Source organism: Hypomesus transpacificus, chromosome 18 (genome assembly GCF_021917145.1).
Source record: "Hypomesus transpacificus isolate Combined female chromosome 18, fHypTra1, whole genome shotgun sequence".
NCBI classification, from domain to species: Eukaryota; Metazoa; Chordata; class Actinopteri; order Osmeriformes; family Osmeridae; genus Hypomesus; species Hypomesus transpacificus.
Genome location: NC_061077.1, coordinates 14,895,005 through 14,902,694, shown reverse-complemented (window position 1 = coordinate 14,902,694; position 7,690 = coordinate 14,895,005).

The window sequence follows — 7,690 nt, the reverse complement described above, 5'->3', positions numbered from 1 at the left end:
TGTACTGTTGCACAGCATGATACAGTAATCCACCAGACTGTGACCAATCAGACCAATTGGTGTGTAACATGGAAAATTGTGTGTCTTTTGCAGAAAAGTGTTTTGGTGAAATTGAAAACTGAGTCAAAGGACAAAAATGTGCGTAGGGTTTTGCAGATTTGTGGTGTGGTTCTGGTGTTGGAGTGTCTGGTTTCAGAAATGGCGTGAAGAGTAAAGATTTTGTGTTTAAGCAGTTGAAAAAAAACTAATCTAAACCTGGCACCCGGGGTGTGATCGGACCGTGTCAGCCTGGAGTGAGACAGCAGGGGGCGCTGGCAGGTCTGAGGGCGCCAGGCCCACTAGGTCAGGAACGGCTTGGAAGCACCGTAGGTGTGAAGAGCAGAGGAGATGTAGGAAGGAGAGGGGTGGAGGGGAGGATGAAGAGGTAGAGAGGGGAGGAAAAAGAGAAGCGGAAAAGAGGGCAAAAGAAAGCCGGAGACAGTCAGACAGTCAGTCAGTCAGTCAGCTGGTGGCCCTGATGTGTAAAACATGTGAGTGACCACCACCAGTGCCCTGAGGAGCGGAGGAGGAGAGGCAGGAAGTAATGGCACCGAGGGAGGAGGATGGAGGGTGTGTGTGTGTGTGTGGGGGGGGGGGATGTCGGGGGGATGCCACCTCAGCATCTCTCAGGGTTCTGTTGGTTCAATCTGCTGTAGAAGTCTGGATGCTCTTACCTTAATTTCAACACAAAACACACACACACACACCCTCACACACACCCTCACACACACCCTCACACACACACATAGACACTGACTCTCAAGCACACTAATACGTTTAGCCACATACGTTTGGCAAACAGAATACTATCAGTTTTTACATCGGTTACACTCTATAGGGAGTTGTTTAATGGAATGGAATGTACGCCCCACACACACAAACCCCTCCACTTTCTCTCTCTCTCCCCCCTCTCCCCCTATCCTTGTCTATCATTCTCTCTTTCTTTCTGTCAAACTGAGTATGGGTGGAACACTACTCCTCCTCTTTCAGTTGAGTGCTTGGGGCCTCACTTTTACAAAGTCCCTGAGCTGTCTGTCTGTCTGTCTGTCTGTCTGTCTGTCTGTCTGTCTATCTATCTGTCTGTCTGTCTGTCTGTCTGTCTGTCTGTCTGTCTGTCTGTCTGTCTGTCTGTCTGTCTGTCTGTCTGTCTGTCTGTTTGTCTGCCTGCCTGCCTGCCTGCCTGCCTGCCTGCCTGCCTGCCTGCCTGCCTGCCTGCCATTCTGCCTGCCTGCCATTCTGCCTGCCATTCTGCCTCCCATTCTGCCTGCCTATCTGTCTGCCTGTCTGTCTGGTTGTCTGTCTGTCTGCTTGTCTGTTTGTCTGTTTGTCTGCTTGTCTTCATGCTTGTCTGCCTGCTTGTCTGCCTGCCTGCCTGCCTGCCTGCCTGCCTGTCTGTCTGTCTGTCTGTCTGTCTGTCTGTCTGTCTGTCTGTCTGCCCATCTGTCTGCTTGTCTGTCTGTCTGTCTACTTGTCTGCCTACTTGTCCGCCTGCTTGTCTGCCTGTCTGTCTGTCTGTCTGTCTGTCTGTCTGTGTGCCTGCCTGCCTGTCTGCCTGTCTGTCTGTCTGTCTGTCTGTCTGTCTGTCTGTCTGTCTGTCTGTCTGTCTGTCTGTCTGTCTGTCTGTCTGTGTGCCTGCCTGTCTGCATGTTTGTCTCAGTAAATGTTTATCAGCATTTATCATGAACTGTCATGGAGCATTCTGGAAATTATTACAGAAATTGGTTCTGCGTGAGGAAACTGAAAACCTGGTAAATAACATGTTCTCCTTGTATATCTGTTAAGGGAAATTATGTTTATAAGTGTGTGTGCATGTGTGTTGTAGTTTACTAGAGCTTTCCAGAATCCAGGTCACTGCCACAAGAAAATGCTATTGTATAGTCTGAGGGCGTTTCACTCAATCCAACTTTCTCAGGCCAGAAAGAAATAAGATTGGTTCACTTAAACAAGTAATCACAATGACCAGGGAACAGGAGTAGCATTAAGGCCTGTTCACACCAAGGACAATAAATAGAACTGTAAAGATAACTTTATTTGCATCCACACCAACCTTGAGAGTAATCTTCTCGCAATGTTGTCTTTCATTTCAAATGTGTGGATAGCTAATTATAGTTATCGTTCTTGTTGTAAACGGACCTTTAGAGTCTGGTGATCCATGATGTCACTGTAGTAACAGCATCACCGCACTGTAACTAGTGATGACATGATGTCACTGTAGTAACAGCATCACCGTACTGTAACTAGTGATGAAATGAATTCACTAGCAGTAACAGCATCATTGTACTGTAACCATTAATGACACAATATCACTGCAGCAACAGCAGCTCTTCAGGCTGTGTGGTGTGTGCGCGCGTGGGGTGTGTGTGTGAGAGACTAATCTCCCTTCTACACCCACAGTACCACCGCAACCCAGCACTCCTGTTTATCCAATCATGCTCTTACACTCATCCATCACTCTGTCAGGTGGTCACCCGCCCTCCCCTGCACACACACACACACACACGCATGCACACACACACACACACGCACACACACACACACACACACGCACACGCACACGCACACACATGGTCTTATTGGTGCCTCACTGCTGCACCCTTGGAGGACTGTCATGGATCAATTAGCAGTGAGGAGGTTGGCGCTAGCGCTGGCCTGTAGACAGGAGAGATATAGGTGGGGCAAGCAGAGAAGCGACGAGGGGTCCTCCCAGGACCTGTCATCCTTCTCCCGGAGACCCCTCACCCTCCTTACCCCCCGTCATCACCACCTCTCCTCTCCCATCCCATCCCCACCCCGCATCCCTGTCCTCTGTCTCCCGCCTACAGCCAGACCCTACATTCATCCTGGCCTCCCTCCTCTCCTCCTCCCCCTCCGCCACAACCCTCACACCCTCGCCCACAATCCCCCCCCCCCCCCTCCAACCCCACAAGCCACTTTATTATAAGTCGCCGCACAAAGAAAATAAGAAACGATATTTTGACAGCACAGACAACTGACATTTCCTTTCAGCAATGAAGGGTTGGGGAGTGGAGGTGCTGAGAGCCGTGTAGTGGGTATGTGTGTGTGTGTGTGTGTGTGTGGGTGTGAGTCTTCATGCAATAACCAGCAGCACAGAAAAGAGTGCAATAACAAACTGTAACGCGATCACCAATCCAACCTTTACACAACTACAGCTGAAAATAGGACCCTGGGAGAAATGTGTGTGTGTGTGAGAGAGTGCGTGTGTCTGTTCTCTATCAGCACCAGCAGGTCACGAACCACGTTAGGAACATGTTTCACTGGTTTTGAGGTATCCCAAGCCCTGTGTGGGCCTGCCCGCCCGCCTGCCTGCATGCCCGTCTGTCTGCCCGTCTGTCTGTTTGCCCGTCTGTCTGTTTGCCCGTCTGTCTGTCTGCCCATCTGTCTGTCTTTGAGATGTTGTTTTTCTCTGTCCTCTCCTTTTCCTCTTCCTTCTGTCTACTCTGTTTTAAGGCTGTTCAGCTGTTAATGGTTATTGGTTCCAGGCCTGTTTGGCAGAAGATGACTATTCCCTCTGAAAGCTCATGGCTGGCGGGGATTGGATCTGAGAATGTGCTGGTTAGGTACACTAATGGCGGTCGCGGAGGGGGAAATTAGAGAGAGATTAGGGATGATGGCAGAGGAGAGTGGTAAGCCCTGAGGAGAGGTGAGAGGAAGGTGAGGAACTTGGGAGAGAAAGAGAGGAAGATGGAGGAGTGTGTGGGGACTATTCCTCACAGACGTGACTCCGCTGAGGGAGAGCGAACCCAGCTTCTGCCACTGCAGGGGTCAGGGGTCAGGGTGGAGACTGATGGTAGATCATCACTAGCAGCATCTTCTCATGAATAATGAGGTCTGTGTGTGTGTGTGTGCGTGTGTGTGTGTGTACGTGTGTGTGTGTTTGAGCAGCTTGCCTGCCCCTCTGATAAATGAAAGCTCCTTTCCTCTGAGGTCGGCAGGTTACATTCTGCTCCTGGAACCAGTTTGAGACTCCTCAGAGGACCTGGAGCATCTACTGACCTCCCTAGACCCCCCCCCCCCCATATAGACCCTCCCCAATATACTGACCTGCATTGAAGTCCTCTCTATGTGATGCCAGTTCAGTTCAGTTAAAAACTTCTGACCTTCTGAATCTCTGTGTATCTGCCTTATTTCAAATGGAGAGCAAAACTGACTCAGGAACCCTGGATGGATATTTCTCTGTGTCAGAGACTGACCACGGTGATGCAGGACACTAGACTTCACCTCTCCTTTCACTTTTCCATTTGGTAACCTTTCTCTACACCTTTCCTGTTACAATCTCACACAGCCTGCTAAATGGAGGACCCCAGCCCATTGTGTGTGTGTGTGTGTCAACTTGCCCTTGTAATTGTGTGTGTCATAAGCAAGGTGATAGGGAGGGAGGGAGGGGTTAGTCCTAAATCAACTCAGTAAATTTAGAACATTCTATTATGAGTTTAACCAATGGGCTACTACAGTAGATGGATCATTGTTGCCAATGCAACCGGAGGCAATGGGGAACCAGATACATTGCCCAAATATTTCTGTGTTTCTGTATTAACGGCAATAAACTCAAACTTTATTTGACAATATTTTAAAAGATGTGAGACAGATTATTCCACAGGGTATTGGAGGACTAGCCAAGAAAGACAAATGTTGGAAATCTCACAAGTGCCATCGCAAGTGCCTCTTCATTGCTTAAGCTACTCTCCAACCTAAATAAATCGTGCGAGAGTGGAAAGTAAGAGAGAGAATGTGGTCTCAATTAGCACAGACAGGAAAAACAGGATGCCGACAAGGAAAGAAAAGTTTGAAAAGCGCTAGAAGGACTGAAATGCAGCGAGGAGAGTGAAAGAGAGGTGTTGATGGTATCAGAGGTGGTCCACAGGGCTAGGGCTGGGTACTGATGAAGTCATCAGCCGAGCCTGTCAGGGAACTAGTTAGGGTTAGAAAAGAGCATCTGCTTTCTACAGGAAGACCTGCCTGTGACTGTGTCTGTCTGTGTGTGTGTGAGTGTGACCCACGGTCGCCCCTCCATACTGAGCAGTCACTTCAACAGCAGCAGGAAGTATACTAGCTTCATTGTCTCTGTCAACTCTTTTCAATATTCTCTCGCATTTTTTGGTTCTTTTCCCCCCTTCTCCTCAGCTGCATGGCCCTCTTTCTTTCATTCCGGCTGTTTTTCCAAAGTCGATGTAATTCTCCCGTGAGCATGAAAGAGAGAGAGAGAAAGAGGGAAGCAGAAAAAGAGAGAGGCAGTATGAGCTGCCATTCAGTGACAGTCTTTGGTGAGACCTTCAAAGCGTGGAATGTCACTTGTTCATGTGTGTGTTATGTGTGTGCGCATGTGTGGAATGTTCCTGTGTTCTCTGTGTTCTCAGAAGTCTGAAACGTCCACCACGGAGCAGAAATCCACTAGGTAGGAAGGCCTCTCGCTCATTCACCTCTCCCTCCTTCTCCTCCCTCCCTCTTTTTTTCTCTGCTGGGGCCCTGCCTCAGATGGGGGCCCTTCAGAGAGGAAGAGGAAGAGGAGGAGGAGGAAGATGAGTAGCAGGAGAACAACGTTGCATTTGATTCTGACATGTTTTTCCATCCTTCCAGTTCTTGATTTTCCGCTGCACTTACTCCATGAATCATTTGTACATTTTATTTGTCTGCTAAAAAGTGTTTGCTAAATGAAAAGGGACTGCAAACTGTTCTGGACCAGAACCAGAATACACGACCATATAACATTTACTCTCGCCTGCCTACATTGGCTCCCAATCCAAGCTAGAAAAAAAAAGTCCAACTCCAAACCTACAAATCTCTCAGTGGATTCGTTTGTGTGTGTGTGCTTGTAGTGTTAGTTTTTCTTTGTTACAAATAAAGACAACCTAAAGTGTGGGTTTATGTCCGTATATGTACAATTTACATTTAGTAGATGCTCTTATCCAGAGCTACTTAAAGTAAGTACAGGGACATTCCCCTGAGGCAAGTAGGGTGAAGTGCCTTGCCCAAGGACACAAAGTCATTCGGCACAGCCGAGAATCGAACTGGCAACCTTCAGATTACTAGCCCGATTCCCTAACCGCTCAACCACCTGACTCCCAATATAAATTTAAATCACAAATGAAGCATCTAATTATTTATGTCAGCATAGGTATCATATAATTTGAATTTACAAATTAAGTTAACATGAACTTGTTTGTTACTATTATTGTTTCTGTTAGTTGGAGACAAGGGGGGGCAGGGCATTCTTATTTGGTTTCTCTTCCCTGGAACAGATTTAATGTTCCAATCTAGGGGGGCTGGCTCTGTCTTGATGTCTAGGGCTGCATCAAATACCCTTTCCGGTGGGGACCTCACCCTTACTGTTACTGTTTGTTGCTCCTTTGCATTCTCTGATTCCTGCTCTCTTCTCTCCGTCCCCCCCTCCACGCCTCCCCTGTGGTGTGGGGGGTTGAGCTGTCAACAGCTGAGCCGCCTGGTCGCCGGTCGGCCAACGTTTGACCTGGACGCAAGTGGACATCGGCCTCCTCATTTGATGGACAACAGGGAGTTTCTGGTCCTTTCCCTTCCTGTCCAATTGATCCCACGCCCCCAGCCCTGTGGCTACCACTGCTCATACTGACATTCGCCGACCTTGACCCGAGTTGAACGTTGGATTTCTGTGTTTCAACATCCATTGACATTGTTTTGATGAATGACTGTTTAGCCGGTGTTCTGCACGTCTCTGTCACCCACTGTCTCTGGAGGAGGGGATCCCTCACTGAATTGCTCCTTTCAATTTTTTCCCTGTGAGTTTTTCCTTGTCTTCCATGAGGGGTTTAGGTTGGTTGAGGGGGAGTTCTATGGGCGTATGTGACATTGCTTGTAAAAAGGACTATAAACATACATTTGACTTCATGCTGAATGAAAAGTGTCTGCTAAATGTAAAGTGTCTGCTAAATGTAAAGTGTCTGCTAAACCAGCCAGTCAGGTAGTCTCCCCGCCAGCCAGCTAGACAAAAGACAGACAGAGGAACAGATCATCGACTATGCTGATACCTCTTTACCTGATCACATCCTTCCTGCACCTTCTGTACTGTGTGTGTGTGTGTGTGTGTGGCACACAGGCTACTTTAGAAACTGGGTGGTGAGCTTTGCTGACAGCACAGAGACAACAAAATGCTGAGACAAGGGTGAACAGTACTTCTGCTGTAACATTGCCAACCTGGCAGAGGAAGTGCCCACTCAGCCCATCAAGCAAGGTGGCTTGAATGATCCTGCAGGATTAGCTTTTCAAACCCTGCAGCTTTGTTACCTCATTTATTTAGTTTCTCGTGGCTGGAAAATGACGAAGATAACTTTTTAAATTTTGCTTTGTATGTGTACATCATCATGTGCCTTGGTGTTGTATAAATGTGTGTGTGTGCATGTGTGTGTGTGCATGTGTGTGTGTGCGTGTGTGTGTGTGTGCGTGTGTGTGTGTGTGAAAGAGAGACCCCCTGAGGCAGACCTTTTCGTTTACAGCCCAGATGGAAGGAAAGAAAAATAAATCAAGTCTGACATCTGCTAAACTGTGATTAAGTCCTGTAGAAAGAGAGGAAGAAGAAGGAGGGAGGGATGGAGGGAGGGGGAAGGATAGCGTTTCAATGTAGAGTATTCTACAGTTCCTGTTCTGCAATGGGACCAGAAGG